The sequence below is a fragment of the Rhinolophus sinicus genome, linkage group LG10 (assembly GCF_036562045.2).
Source record: "Rhinolophus sinicus isolate RSC01 linkage group LG10, ASM3656204v1, whole genome shotgun sequence".
In the NCBI taxonomy this organism is placed as follows: domain Eukaryota; kingdom Metazoa; phylum Chordata; class Mammalia; order Chiroptera; family Rhinolophidae; genus Rhinolophus; species Rhinolophus sinicus.
Genome location: NC_133759.1, coordinates 66,451,157 through 66,468,420, shown reverse-complemented (window position 1 = coordinate 66,468,420; position 17,264 = coordinate 66,451,157). Strand labels below are relative to the sequence as shown.

Below are 17,264 nucleotides of genomic sequence, written 5' to 3'. Positions count from 1 at the left end.
TTGACACCAAAAGCAAAAATAAACAAGTGGGACCACATAAAACTAAAAAGCTTCTGTTCAGCAAAAGAAATCAACAAAATGAAAAGGCAGCCTACGGAGTGGGAGAAAATATTTGCAAACCACATATATATTGACACTATGTTCAAATCAGGAGAGCTCACAAGGGTTGTTCAAAGTGGCCACATCAGAGTAAAACTACATAATTCTGGAATCAAGGAGAATATCCTACAAAATTCCAGCGATATAAAAACAGGTCACATACAAAGAGGGCTTCGGATTTATTAACAGTAACACTGTAGTAAGAACCAATGGAAAAATACCTTCAAAATTCAAAGAGACAATACTTTCAACCTAGAATTTTATATCTAACTATCCATTTAAGTGAGAATAAACACATTACGGATGCTCAAAGTACCAAAAAAACAACACCAACAGTATTTGCAACCGTGTTTCCCCGAAAATAAGACCAGGTTTTATATTAAGGTTTGCTCCAAAAGATGCATTAGGGCTTATGTTCAGGGGATGTCCTCCTGAAAAATCATGCTAGGGCTTATTTTCCGGTTAGGTCTTATTTTGGGGGAAACACGGTATTATGCTTTCTCTCACTCCATCAAAACAATGAAGTAAACCAATAAAAAAACACGACATGGTATCTAGGAAACTGAAGACCCAAGACAAGAAAGCGAATTTCAGGCAGATCCCAAGAAGGTAGGATGATTAAGGCACGTCTAAAGAGCAACCCGTCCAGAATAGAGCAGTTAAGAAGGTTCCATAAGAGTGTTTTTAAAACATGAAATTGGTAGACGACCTAATACAGCTAAACATCGTAATGAGATATAAACAACTAATGCTTGGGGCTGCATTAGGCATATAAGTACGTAAAAAATTAAATGAAAAAATAGCACTCACAAAGACAATGTATATAACGAATGTTGAACTTACCAAAATATCAATATAATTATACTGAAGAAATTGGGCAATGGAAGTGGGAGTAAGGAGGAGAAGATAAAAGAAACTAAGTCTTCACTGTCATTAGTAAGAAATCAATAAATTATAAAATTTTAAAGAAAATAGTAACATTATAAGACTAACATAGATATAGGTAATAATTATTTTAAAGTGGTTGTCTCTGGGGAGTAGGAAATAGAGGAAACCACACAGAACACTTTTTTTGTCACCTGTGTTGTATTACTAAACTCACTAAATCGTGTGGATGTAAAACTTTGATGAAAGTAAAAACAAAAAGTTGAAAAAGAAAACCTATTTTTAAAGTATTGGGTGGTGGCAAAGTGTGGAAGCCTGATTGAGTTCAAATTTCAGATTAAGTCGCTTTTTCATTTGTATGACCCAGAACAGGTAACTCTAGCCTCCCTTTGTTTCCGCACCTGTAAAATGGGGATAACAGTATCTACTTCACAGAACTAATGTAAGGATTAACATTAGTGTAAACAGAGTGCTTTAGCAAAGTGGCTGACACCTAATAAGTACTCAGTGATTGTTTTTCCTCAAGAAAAGTCAGGGTGAGAAGAAACACTTGAGTAATGTAGTAGCTACGCACAGAACTTTCCAAATGAGAGCACCTTGAGATGGCATTAGTAAGAAAGAATTGGAACAGTGAGAAAGACCTGTTAGACCATTATAAAATGGTTGGGCATATCTACTGTCACTTAAAGGACATATAACAACTTGAGACAATCTCTCTGGACTAAGAAGAATATTTCTAGACTCTTTACTCCCTTCTATTACAGAGAAAATTCTTTACCCAATATTCCTTCTCCACCCATGCACAAAACTATTCCTTTTTTAAAAAATGAACTATTTCAGCTACCAGACAAGAGCAGAGAATGGGAGGGGCGCTGTACATCATTTAGCTTGTCAAAGCCTACCAGTTATATTTTTTTATGGTTCTTGACAAGCTGGAATACATTTACATATACTGCAGTTACTTCAAATATTCTTGGATTCTACCAGGATTTTCAGTCCATTGATCCTATCACCTTTTTACTGTCCCTCACCTCCTTTCACATCCTCTCCCTTCAGTATCCAGCTTAAATTATAATTAATAATTATAATCACCCCTTGCATACAATTGATTCTCTAGTCCTTCTCACAGTACTCAAAAAAATCAACTTCACTGGTTAAATGCTGTATCTCTCCACCAATCTGCCTACACAGCAGTGCACATGCGGACAAATGCAAGGTTATTATGCCTGTGGTCTCAAGTACACTATTAATGCTGTCAGATAATACTGTATTTCCCTAGTTTACTCACTCTCATATACTTCTAGCTAACTATTTCCTATCTCCTCTCCTCAAACGCTCAATGAATTCTTCCTCACTCACTAAATGATCTTGCTTCCTGTTTCACTTATAAAACAAGCAAGAGGGAATTTCCAGTCTCCCACTTCCCCATCTACAAGCATGCTTATGCACACATTCTGAATCCCCACCTATTACCAAAGATGAACTATCTATGCTTTAATTTATATACCCAATTCTCCATTTGTGTACCTACTCAAGAGCATAGCATCACTCGTGTAATTCTTTCCTTTCTATCAACTACATCTATAGCAACCTTTTTTTTAATCTCTAATGGATCAGTTTCACAGCAATATAAATAAGCTGATTATTGCTCCCATCTCAAAAAGGTTTTTCTTTCTTCCACTTACCCTCCCAGCTCCCACATCATTTATTTGCTCTCCTTTGCAGAAAAATTCCTTGAAAGAGTTGTCTTCTTCCCACTCTCTCTCAAACTTACTCCAATCAAGCTTTCAGCCCCATCACTAAAACTAGTCTGCTCTTCTCAAGGTCATCAATGACCTCCATATTGCTAAATCCGACAGTTAATTCTCATATCTCATTTCAATTGGCTTATAAAGAGCATTTCACACAGCTGATAATTCTTCATTAATTATTTTCTTGGGTTTTATTTTACCTCACTGGTTTTTCCTGATCATTTTCCTTTTCTTGTTTTCCAAAAAGCTTCAAGTCAGAGCTATCCGAGGCTCATCCTCTTTTCTCTTACTTGGTGATCTTATCCAGTCTGGAGATTTTAAATACAATCTATATGCCAATTATAGCTCTTGATCCCCACATTCATTCATCCAAACCACCTGCTCCACATTAATATAACATTTAGCATGTCCATAACTGAACTCTTGATCTTTCCCACAAATTGCTCCTCCAACAGCTTTTCCCATTTTAGGTGTAATAAAATCCCACAGGGTTTGCTTAGGCAAACCCGAGTCAATTCTTGCCAATGGTAGTTTAATAGGGATTGCAACGAATCTGTATATTGCTTACGGTAGTAAGGACATTTTAATAACATTAATTCTTCCAATCCACAAGCAAGATATAGTTGCCCATTTATTTGTGTCTTCAATTTCTTTCTTCAATGTCTTATAGTTTCCAGAATATAGGCCTCACCAATTTGGTTAAATTAATTCCTAGTTATTTTATACTTTTTGATGCGCTTGCAAGTAAGATTATTTTCTTTCTCTGTCTGATCCTTTGCAATTGGTGTGTAGAAATGCAACAGATTTCTGTATATTGATTTTGTATCCTGAAACTTTACTGATTTATTAGTTCTAACAGATTTCGGTGGAGTATATTTAGGGTTTTTTTCTATATATAGAATCATGTCATCTGCAAATACTGACAGTTTTACTTCTTCCTTACCAATTTGGATGTCTTTTATTCCTCTTTCTCATCTGATTGCTGTGGCTAGAACTTCCAATACTCTGTTGAATAGAATAGTAGTGGGCATCCTTGTCTTGTTCCTGATCTTAGAGAAAAAGCTTTCAGTTTTCACCACTGAGTACATTAGCTGTGGTTTTAAACCCGAGTCATTCTTGACTCCATTCTTTCTCACATACCACACCCTGTCAGGAAATCCTGTCAGACATGCATTCAAAATACATAGATAAAGAATGTACCTTATTCTTACCACCTCCTGCTACCACTAATGTGAGCCACCACCATCTCTTTAATAATCTCTGCTTCTAGCTTACTTTATCTAAAGATATTTTCAGCACAGCCATTCATGAACAATCCTCCTTTAAGTCTGATGTCACTTCTCTGCTCAGAATGGCTCCCAATTTCATTTAAAAGTGAAGGCTAAAGTCCTTACAATGGTCCACATTGCTTTGCATGATCCGACCCCAATTCCTTTTACATCTCTGACCTGGTCAACCTGTCAGTCTACTCTACTCCTTGCAATCTGTGACCTCCTTATTGGTCTGTGAAAAAGTGGGCCACACTCCTACTAAGAGCCTTTGCAGTGGAAGATCCCTCTGCCTGGATTACTCTTCTATATGTTGCATAGCTAATTTCCTGTCTTGCTCAAATGCCTCCTTCTAAAAGAGGCTTACTCTGACCACCTTATTTAAAATTACAACTACCTCTCTACCCTTAACTCTCATTTTCCTTACCCTTTTTATTATTTTTCCATTGCCCTCATGATCTAGTAACATAATATGTAACTTATTATATTTATTATCTCGTTGCCCACACATTTATTCACCAATATACATCATATATCACAAGTACTAAGAATATGTATAGCAAATAATAAGTGCTCAATAATTATTTGGGAATAATATTCACAACCTACCTACTGTGGAAAAAAGAAATCAGGAAGAAAAACGTCACTTTTCAATCAGATTTGGGAAGTATTATATGTGCAACTGTTTTAGCAGTAGGGGTATAAATGCAAACAATGTGTAATAGTAATAGCAACAAAAACTTTGAACAGATTAACACAATCCTCATAACAACCCTATGAGTTAGGTAGTAGTATTTCACCCACCTTATTATCAATAAGGCAAGTAAGAAACAAACAGATTAATCTGCCCACAATTATATAGCTAGTACACGGCAAAGCCAGGATTTCAATCCAAGCGTTTTAGCTTCAGAATCCATATTTTTAGTAAGTCATAACATCTAGTTCTAGGAAAAGTATATGCAAAGAAAAAAAAGTCAATGCAAATATGCATCTCTAAGTTCTTCTGTAGTAGAAAAAGATACTGAAAAAAAAAAAAAAAAAAAAGCCTAGTTGCCTTCAGGGAATTCACAATCTAAACAGAAAACAACAGCATAGCAAAATATACATATGATAATGGAAGTAATCATAAAGTCCTATAAATAAGCTAAGATACACCTAACCCAGGGTCAAGGAATATTTTCCAGATCCTTAGTATATGTCTTAAAAAATAAGCACAAAGGAAAAAAAAAGGTCTGTTCCCAGGGAGAGGGAACATTATGTGAAAAGGCACTGAGATGAGGAAGCATGATCTACTAGAGAACTGAATAGTTTAGGACAGCAGAAAAACAAAGGGAGCAAACTGGGGGATAGCTAGGTAGAGATTCAATCATATACATCTTCAAATGTCACGATAAGGACCTTAAATTTTAACTTGAGCAAGGAGAAGGGTGCTTAAGATTTTTATCATGGAAATAACATAATATTTAACACTGTTGCACTGCCACTACTATGATCATAGATTAGAGACTGTAAAGGGCAAGCAAAACTGCAATTAGAAAACCATTTAGAAAGCCTGTACAGAACCTCGGGCAAGACGAGAATGATGGATAGATAAATGTCTACAGAACCAGAACCTGATGTTGTCTGTGAGTCTTCATGTACATCCCCAGTAACACTGCTATACTTCAAATTCTTGTTTCCTCTAGCTTAAACTCCCGTAATAGCCTCTTGAATGATTTCTCTGCCTTGCCTGAATTAGACACAAGTTCCCCAGGGCAAAGCTCTAATTTATCTCTCTCCTGCTCAACAACCTTCAAAACTTGTACGGTCTTTCTAAATTCAAAATTCTATGTATTAACCAAACACTCTCTGATCTACCCCAAATCTACCTTCATAGTCCTTCATTTTTTCCTGACTATTCTTTGCTCACTATTCCCTTTTCCTAGACTGAGTAACAATGCTTCTTGTACCATGAAACTTTTCCTAACTCTCCTTGCCTGAAATCATGTTACTCTACTGCTCCCAATGTACTTTGAACTCCCTTAAAGCAAGTATTATAATCTGTCCCCACTGTTCCCCTGCCCACCCCACCAGCTCCCTTACAAAAAGTGGATTAATCCTCAAGTAGTCCAATTGGATTTTTCTCCCCAGAAATGTGATATGTGGAGAGACCAGAGACTGGAAGTCGCTGGAGCTAAATCACCCGTTAGCAGCAACCAAAAGAAAAGGTCTAGCAACTTCTGCTGAGGTACCTGAGGTGCCCCACCCTCAGTAACTAGGCTTGGTGGTGGTATACCTCAGCCTTTGCTTCTGAGTGCTACCTCAATATCTTTCCAATAAATTTTTCATTCCCTTCTTTTCTTGTTTTCTTTTGGGCTTACGTGAACCAAAATCAGTTTGTGCTGCTTGCAAGCAAAAAAGTTTTAAATTAATTTGCTGCTTTCAAAAAGCCAAATATTCTTTTGAGATTAAATCTCTAATGCTCTAGCTTTAAGCAGAAATCTGAGCTGTGAAAAAAAACCTCTTCTGAATTTTCAAATTAGAATTTCAAGCTTATGTTTTACATTTTAATGCTTAAAATTCTGTGACACTAGTAAATTAATTTCAAGTCTGAGTAGACAGTCCCCAAAATGAGCCATTTGAACATTCAGTCTAGCAGACTACTAACCACAGTATTCAGAGAATTTGGGTTTTAGTTTAGTTCTTTGCCTGTCACTCTCCAGAATGTTATACACACTGACAATCTCTTTATGACACATCACTGCCAATAAAGCAACTTTACTGCTATTTTCTTATTAGAACTTTATCCCTTGATTATAGTTTGGTGAATTTTATATTTTTCCAATATAAACATCCTTGGTCTTCAAAATATATGAATCATCCTGCATCAACCCTAAAGTTTGATTTTCCGTCATTAGAAATTAGATCTAAATTTATAAATGTATTCATTTATGAATTCAAAAGTCTCAAGCAGGTTGTATTTCAGCCAATCATATCTATAGTTTTTAATGAGAGCTTGTTACCTTTTAAAAGTATTAAAAGATAACTGCTTCATGTCATTATAGAGAAAAATTAAGCTATTAATGGTAAATTTTGTAATTAAAAAATAAAAACATTCAAACTGAATACTAAAAAACGAAGTTTATTGAAATATATCTTTAAAGGGCTACTGGCATTTCTTTTTCAAGTATATCTGAAAAACTTGAATTTAAGTCCTTAGAACACAAACTAAAGTGTCCAAAGACACTTTAGTTTTCCCAGAGGACTTTTTTTCCTAAAGCTACTAACTAAATTCTCATTTCCATTTGTATTTTACTGAGTACATATAAATATTAAGTATATTTTGGGGCACAGAAATGGAGGGGCTGTTATTTCTTCCTTTATGAAATACTGAATATTCAAATTGTTTTTAATAAGGTATCCTTTTATAATAAATTTTAAATGCCCCTTATTAATACCAAATTCACTAATTAAAAAAATAGCACATTTAGAAAACATCATTCTGTTAACGTAATTCTATAAAGATTTTGTACTGTTCAAGTACCTATTCTTAAAAAACCAAAATTTCAGTCACAAATAAGGATACAATTTTATCCACAAATCCTCATACCAACCTGACTTTTGAAGACTATCGACTAAATATAAATGTACTAAAAAAAATTTCTTAAAACCTATCCTTACTTGAAACATGCTAATACTTAAATCAACCTACTCATACTGAATACTCAGAAACCTTTCTTAAAAGAGTGAGTCTTCCAAACTACCATGTTTCCCTGAAAGTAAGCCCTAGCCGGACAATCAGCTCTAATGCGTCTTTTGGAGCAAACATTAATATAAGACCCGGTCTTATTTTACTATCAAACTGGGTCTTATGTAATATAATCTAAGACCGGGTCTTATATTAATTTTTGCTCCAAAAGACGCATTAGAGCTGATTGTCCGGCTAGGGCTTATTTTTGGGGAAACACGGTATCAGTGCTAGCTATTCAATACATTTAAATACGTGCTTTTCCTAAACCTTCACAGAGCTAATCATATTGTACTAATCAAATCTAAGTCAGGATCACCTGTAACACTCCGCATTAAGAATTCTAGGACACTATGATGCTTCAAAAACATTTAATTTCAGACACTAAAATGTGGGGAAAAAACACTGAGGAGGAATATTTACTGACCTTTTAATTTTAAATGTCTTTTTCAGGTAGCAAAGAGATTCTAATGTTAAACCTTTAATAAAATTTCTAATTCTATGAAATTTTTCAGGAATACTATAATTTATATGTATGTATAGCAGAACAAATTCAAAAAGCAAAAATTTAAAGCAATTTAATTTTATTCCCATCTTAAGTTCTCTTTATTGGCCTCATATATTATGAGGCTAGTATCACTTGACACTAAAGCTTTTACCTCCCCAAAGTTTTAAAATAGAAATGTATAACAAACACAATTACTAGTATTGGTTGACCCCTTTCTATACCTGATTATTCTTATACTCATAGCATATGAAATTTGACAATTAAGTCCGCGACCTTGCCACCGTGTGCTTACATTGGCAGCACAGTACAAACAGCTCAGTAAGGTTTCGTAACCTTGATCTATCAGTGTCTCACAGCTGTGTTCGTGTCGATGTGTGGCGGTGTCTTGCTGAGTGGCATTCACTACTGTTGTTGCGTGTTTTTGTGTGCTGTCACGAGAATGTCTTGAGCTTGAATTAGAGAAATGAACAAACATTAAGTTTCCTGTTAAACTTGGAAAGACTGGAAGTGAAATCAGGGACGTTAGTCCAAGTTTATGGGGATAATGCCATGAAGAAAAGAGCAGCGTACAAGTGGATTAAACGTTTTTCTGAAGGGAGAGAACATGTCACTGATGAAGAGAGGTCAGGGCAGCCAGTAACAAGCAGAACTGATGAAAACATTGCAAAAATTCTGTGAACTGTGTGTCAAAATTGTCGGCTGACTGTGAGAAGCATAGCTAAGTAAACATCGATAGAGAAACAATTAAAATCTTAACTGAAAACCTTGGCATGAGAAAGGTGTGTACACAAATGGTCCCGAAGGAGCTCACCGATGAACAAAAGCAAAGGTGAGTCGAAGTTTGCCAAGACCTTTTGGAGAGGCAAGATGATGTTTTGGGCCGTGTTATCACTGGTGATGAAACAAGGCTGTGCCAATACCACCCTGAAACAAAGTGTCAAAGTACACATTGGAAGTCAGCCAATTCTCCATGACCAAAAAATTCTGTCAGTCCAAATCAAGTGTCAAAATGATGTTGCTAACCTTTTTTGATATCAGAGGAATTATTCATTATGAATTTGTACCAACTGGGCAAACAGTTAACCAAGTTTACTATTTGGAAGTGCTGGAAAGGCTGCATAAAAAAGTTAGACGAAAATGACCTAAACTTTTCGCCAACAATTCATGTCTCTTGCATCATGACAACGAACACACCAGCTCACACGGCACTGTCTGTGAGGGAGTTTTTAGCTAGTAAACAGATAACTGTATTGGAACACCCTCCCTACTCATCTGATCTGGTCCCCAATGACTTTTCTTCACCCGAAGATAAAGGAAATACTAAAGGAAGACATTTTGATGACATTCAGGACATCAAGGGTACATACGACGATAGCTCTGATGGCCATTCCAGAAAAAGAGTTTCAAAATTACTTTGAAGGGTGGACTAGGTGCTGGCGTCGGTGCATAACTTACCGAGGGGAGTACTTAGAAGGTGACCATAGTGATATTCGGCAATGAGGTATGTAGCTAGGATGAGTTTGCAAACTTAATTGTCAGATTTCATATGCTGATTTAAAAGTCAACTGAAAAAAATTACTCTCAAGGAACTACATTTACAAAAGTTTCCCCCAGTTTTAATTTTTAAAATAAAGCAAACATATGTGTTACAGACGAATGCTGATAAAAACAGTGAGGAAAATATTAAATGAAATAAAATACTGTTAATACTATAAGGGACTGTGGGTTATTTGCTCACCACTGCATCCCCTGCACCCAATACAATACTAAATGAAATATTTTATTGGCAAAATAATAAGTACTGTAACAGACTGGTTTGTTTGCTCACCACTGCATACCTAGCTCCTAGCAAGGCCCTGGCACAGAACATATGCGTAATAAGTAAATACTTGTTGACTTAATTGACATCTCAATAAAGGTTTGAAGGAACTTTAGGAAACAATGCACAATCAGAAATTACACAAAAACTAAGTGGTGAATAGTATATAACAAAAGGAATTCCCATATTCAGAAAACCTCATACCAGCATTTTGTGTGTGTACACACGTGCCCGCGTGTGTACACACACACATACATACATATATATTCACCATCACACCATATACCGTTCAATAAATCCCAGCCCCTTCCCCTTCCTACGTTCTTTAAACAGGAAAATAGGATTTACATTAAAATACTCAAAACATGGAGTAGAAAGGAGTAAAATGAAAAATTTAAAAAGGTCATTACTATCTTGTTTGAAAATCTGGGAAAGCTTAGGCACAAGAAATGCTGACGAAGGATAAATAGTATCTGGATATAGGAAAATTGTAAGGGAAGAGAGAAGGCAAGTTTATTTCAGAATATTCACACACACACACACACACACACACACACACACACACACACAGCTCAAGGTTGATACCAATAAGGTTTTCCATTATTTTCTAAAGTTAGAAATAATTTCTTTAACAGATAAAGACAAGATTTTAGTTTTTCTTCCATTTATATATTTAACTCAGCTCCTACTTTGTGACATGTTTTGAGCAAGGCAACTTCAGCCCCCTCAAAGCTTACAGAACAAGTAGAAATAGTCTAATAAGCAAACAGCTACAACAGAAAATGTGATTGATGCATGTCAGAAATATGAGTTTCTACTGAGAAAACAGGATCCAAGAAAGCTTTTCAGTAGACAAGATTAAGATATCTCTTGAGGAACAACATCAGAAGAAATGTACAGAAAGATATTATTAGAATTTAACACTAGCAAAATAAAGAACTGCATATCTAGCGAACTGCAAGTAATGTGGGAAAGGTACAAATGGTGGCAAGAGATAAAACTGGAAAGGTAAACAACTGAGATCAAAAAAGAACTTTAGAAGAGTAAGGCAGGAGCTCGAAAATGGCAGAGGTCTAAAATGGTGGGGCACAGGAGGTCACTGAACTCGCCTCCTCCCATGAGCACACTGAAATGTTCACCTATACATACAGGAATTTCTCTTGAGAAACAACTGAGGGTTGAATGAACAGCTTCTGCACAACAAGAGAGTGTATAGAGGAGATGGTGGGGGAATCGTGGAAGCTCTCTGGGATCTAAGACAATATTCCACAATTGGAGGTGTCTGTAAGCGTCCGCCTCACCTAAGAGAGCTGGCAGAAGCTCTACCCAGGTGCTCTGGCCTACCTGCAAGGTCACTGCAGAGCATGCCTGGCCATACCACCTGGAGCCTGGCTCCAGCTCCAAATAAAGTTAGCAAGTGGAATCAACAAGGCGTAACCACAAGTGCCTGGCCTCCCTGCCTGGAGTCACTGTAGCTCAGCAAGTCATCACCTCAAGCCATGACAAACATCCACTAGGCTCCAACCTGCCTATCAAATCCACCCAGCACACAGAGGTCACTTCTATACGAAGGTTGGGAAAGAGAGAGCTATTTTGTCTAACTCATATAAATACACATAGAAAGTCAAATAAAATGAGGACACATAGGACTATGTTTCATATGAAGCAAGAAAAATTTCCAGAAAAAAACACTGTAATGAAATAGAAGTAAATAATTTACTTTATAAAATTCCAAGAAACAGTCACACGGATCCTCACCAAACCTGACAGCAGAATAGAGGAACTCAGGGAGAACTTCAACACCGACTTAGAAAGTATAATAACCAGAGCTGAAATTCACAATTGAAATGAAAAAAATACAGAAGGAGTAAATGACAAATTAACTAACACAGAAGAACGGATCAGCGACCCAAAGTCAGATTAGTGGAAATCAACCAATCAGAACAACAAAGAAAAACTAATTTTAAATAATGAAGATAGCTTAAGGATCCTCTAGGACAACATCAAGCGCACATTCACATTCACCGGGATCCCAGGAGGACAAAGAGAGAAAGGAACAGAAACTTTATTTGGAGAAATAATGCCTGAAAACTTTCCAAACCTGGGAAATGAAAAACAGAGGTCTAGGAAACACAGAGGGCTAAACAAGATGAATCTAAAGAGACACACTCCATGACATACTGTAATTGAAATGGCAAAAAGTTAACACGTTGCGTACTGCGGGGTTTAAATCCCTCGTGAAGATTCTCGTGATCCGTAAGCAACATGTTAAAGAGAGAATCTTGAAGGCAGCAAGAGGAAAACAACTAGTCACATACAAGGGCAACTACACAAGGCTATCAGCTGATTTTTCAGCAGTAACTTTGCAGGCCAGAGGGAGTGGAAGGGCATAAAGTGCTGAAAGGAACCTACAACCTAGAATACTCTACCTGACAAGGTTGTTCAGATTGAAAGACATAAAACGTTTCCCAAACAAACAAACACTGAAGGAGTCCATCACCACTAAACCAGCTTCATAAGAAATATTAAAATGCCTTACTTAAGCAGTAAAGGCCATAACCACCGATAATATGTGAAAGGAAACAATATCACAGGTAAAAGCAAATATTTAATAAACACAGAAAATCGCACATTTAAGACAGAAGTTGCAAACTGAACTATAACCACAATAAGTAGTTAAGAGATACACGAAACAACAAAAAAATCTTAAATATGAAGTCAAAAACATAAAGCACGAAGAGGGGAATAAAAATGTAGTTCTTTTAGAATACATTCAGACTTAAATACCTATCAGCTTAAAATGGACTGTTCTAGATATAGAATGATACACACAAACCTGATGGTAACCACAAACCAAAAATCTGCAAAAGACACACTACACACACACACACACACACACACACACAAAACAACAAACTAGCAAACCACAGCAAAGATATCAAAAGAAAGGAACAGATAAGAACTACAAAAACAACTAAAATACAATTAACAAAATGGAAATAAGTACATACTTATCAATGATTACTTTAAATGTAAATAGACTAAATGCTACAATTAGGAGATACACAATGACTGAATGGATTAGGAAACATCCATATGCTGCATACAAAAAACTCTCTTCATATCAAAACATATACAGACTGAAAGTGAAGGGATGGAAAAAGATATTCCATACAAACAGAAATGAATAGAAAGCAGGGTAGCAATACTCATATCAGACACAATAGACTTTAGAACAAAGAATGTAAAAAAATGACAAAGACATTACAAAATGATAACGGGATCAATCTAAAAAGAGGATATAACAATAGTAAATATCTATGCACCAAAATATATAAAGCAAACATTAGCAGACATAAAGCAAGAAATTTACAGTAATAGCAGGGGAAGTTAATAGCCTACTTTTATCAGTGGACAGATCATCCAGACAGAAAATCAATAAGGAAATAATGGCCTTAAATGTCACATTACAGCAATTCAATTTAATAGACATTTATAGAACATTTCATCCTCAAACTGCAAAATACACATTTTTTTCCAAGTGCATATGGAACAGTCTCCACAAGAGATCAAATATTAAGCTACAAAACAAGTCTCAATAAATTCAAGAAGGCTGAAATCATATAAAGCATTTTTTCCAATCACAACAGTATGAAGCCAGAAATTGACTATAGGGAGAAAATTGGAAAAAACAAACACGTGGAGACTAAGCAACATGCCAATAAACAACTAATGGATCGAAGAAATCCAACAGGAAATCAAAACCTTCATTGAGATAAATGAAAACATAACTTTCCAAAGTTTATGGGATGCAGCAAAAGCAGTTCTAAAAGGGAAGTTTATAGCAAAGCTGTCTTACCTCAAGAATCAAGAAAATTTCCAAACAATCTAACTTTACACCTGGAAGAACTAGAAAGAAAACAAAACTCAAAGTAAACAGAAGAAAGGAAATAATAAAGAACAGAAGTAAGCAAAATAGAGACTATAAAAAATAGAAAAGATCAGTGAAACTAAGCTGGTTCTTTGAAAAGATAAAATTGACAAACCTTTAGCCAGACTCACAGAAAAATAAAAAAGTGTAAATGAAAGAGAAATTACAACCTACACCACAGAAATACTACAAAAATTATATACTAACAAATTGGACAACCTAGAAGAAATAAACTTCTACCAACATACAACCTTCCAAGACTAAGCCAGGGAGGAATAGAATTTCTAAACAGATCGATCACTAACACTGAAATAGAAGCAGTAATCAAACAACTGCCAAGAAACAAAACTCCAGAAACAGATGGCTTCACAGGTGAGAAAAAGATTAGTTATTTACGCCATCTTGCATATTTAACAGCACGCTGAAGTGAAGACTCTGGACCCTATTCATTATATATACATCGCACAATCTGAAAAGATCATAGCAGAAGTTGGAAGTAAAAAGTGGAGAGGTCTACGAAACGAGCACATTTTAAAGCAGCTATTAATAACACTTCATTAAATATGGAAATGGTAACTGGGTAAAACACCAGGTGTATACATGTAGGTCCCTTCAGGACCTCGCCCTATGTATCTCTTCATTTGGCTGTTGATTGGTATCTTTAATATTCTGTTTGACAAACTGGTAATCTAGCAAGTAAACTGTTTTCCTGAGTTCTGTGAGCCATTCTAACAAATTAATGGAACCCAAAAGAGGGGTACCAGCAATCTCCCATTTTCAGTGTGCTGTCAGAAGCACAGGTAACAACTTGGACTTGTGACTGGAGGCTGAAGGGGGGGGGGGGGGGAGTCTTGTGGGACTAAGCACTTAAACTCTGAGATCTGATGCTAACTCCAGGTACATAGTATCAGAATTGAAATGAATTGTAGGACTCTCAGCTGGAGTCACAGAATTGCTTGGTATGGGGGGAAAAAACCCACCTCTAGTGTCAGCTTATTGTGTGAGAGTAATTAAAAGAGAAAAAGTTTCCTAGATGATATATGATTAGATGAAGGGCAAAATATCTGGCACTTTCATCATTCCTGAAAATCAGGAAAGAGAATACTTACAATTAAACAATGAATCTTTGACAAGCAGTATTTATTTCCCAAAAATTATTCTTTTCTAAAGAAAGTTTTTCACAGAGTTCTGAGAGGTGAAAATCAAAGCCATGGTTAAAGACCTTCATGGTCTTATCCTACTCATTGTTTTTATTTCACAGGTCACAGAACAGAACTGTAAGACTTTTTAAAGTTGAATGTATGCTTTCCCATATGGAGCAGAATCTTTCAACCTCTGCACACTATTGACATTTTGGGCTTGATAATCCTTCACTGTTGGGGGTTGTCCTGTGTTACGTATGTAGGATATTTAGCAGCATCCCCAACCACTACCCTTAGATGCCACTTGTAACAACCAAAAGTGTCTCCAAACATTGTCACCCCTGATTGAGAACCATTGCTATGAAATATTGAAAAGGAAAGTGAACACAAGTATTGCAAAATAAATTATAAAAATGCAAATTTGAAGAAAAACCTTAATCTCAAAAACTCACACATCTTCAATTATTTTTAATTCCACTTTATTGCCAACGCTTATTAGCTTAAGTAGACACCATCGATCAAATTAAATAATTTACCTACATTTAAATAAAAGATGTGTTTATTCAAAACTAATTTTAAGATAGAAGACCACAATCTTAAAATAATGTTCGTTTTCATGGGTATTTTCATTCCTGTTGCTGTAGTACTTTATGACATTTGAGGCTTCAGAGTGCTCTCAGTACTCAGTTAACCTAAGAACAGTGTTTTTTTGTTGTTGTTTTGGCCTATTTACAAATAAATAGGCCAAAACCACATTGCAGGGGGTGGAGGGATTACAAGGACAAATTTTCAAATAATAAAAATTAAAGGCATTGCTCATACTTTGTATTTCAAGTCTTTTTTAACTGATCAATACAACTACTTGTCTTTGAAATGTGATTAACGAGAGAGACATATGCCAGAAAAACAGCTCAATCCACCGATCATTACAAAAACTATCCTTTGCTACACAGTTGTTGACCTTTTTAAACAACATGCTGCTTGGGACTGTTTTAAACTCAAATTATTCCTAATACAATAAAAGTATAATTTATTTAGAACTCGATCAGGCTACTTTGTTGTTGTTTTTTTTAATCAATAAAACTATAGCAAAAAACTGAAAAAAGAACAAACTACAGTTTACTAAATGAGGAAGACAGAAATCTACAAATAGCAGTAAACTCATGGAAAGATGCTGGCACAAAATAAAAATAAAGCAAATTAAAATGAGATACCATCTATCAGATTTTCACATTTAAAAGCCTAGAATGCTCGGTGCTGACATCAGGACAGAGATAACTTTCATACACTGCTGGTATAAGCATAAGCTAAAAAAAAATTTTTGAAAGGTCAATGGCAGTATCTGTCAAGATAATAATATACATAAACTTCAACCCATAAATCCCATTCCTGAATCTGTGCCAATGTAAATATGCTCCCTTAAATGTTGCTTGAATTGTCTGCAACTGTACATAACCTAAAGGACCCCAAAGAGGACAGATCCAGTAAATCAGGGTGTACCCAAAACAAAGGAATACCATGCAACCCATAAAAACGATGTAAACTTTTGTGTTTTGATCAAGATACCCAAATACAGCGAGTAACAAAAGGCAAACTGCAGAAGTCTGATACTATGCGTATTTTTCAAAAAGTATTAACATACATACTTATATATGCACAGAAAAATTCTGTTAAGAATATACAATAGGTTAACAGTATAGTTAGATTTTTCTTTTTCCTTGTGAGCTTTATAATACTGTTTTAAATGAGACAGGCTTATCTAAAGTAGTACTAATTCCATAATTTTTGTATATGAGTCTTTTCACATTATGTACACAGCAATATTTATTTAATTCATGTGATCCATTAAACTCAAAATGCAAAGAGTGGGAAAAGGGGGTATTGGAGAAAGGCTGTCAAAAGGTACAAACTTGCAATTGTTAAGATAAAGGTACTAAGGACGTAATGTACAACATGATGATTATACTTAGCAGTGTTGCTGTACGATATATAGGAAAATTAAGAGTGGATCCCAAGAGTTCTCATCACAAGACATTTCTTTTTTTATTGTATCTATATGAGATGAAAGATGTTAACTAAACCTGCTGTGGCTGTCATGTCACAATATATGTAAATCAAACCACCATGCTGTATA

General features: G+C 35.6%; 1 protein-coding gene across 2 annotated transcripts in view; it reads right to left on the bottom strand.

Moving 5' to 3' along the window:
* Window positions 1-17,264, bottom strand: part of PPP4R2 (protein phosphatase 4 regulatory subunit 2) — a 57,663-nt gene that overhangs the window by 27,656 nt on the left and 12,743 nt on the right. The window lies entirely within an intron of this gene.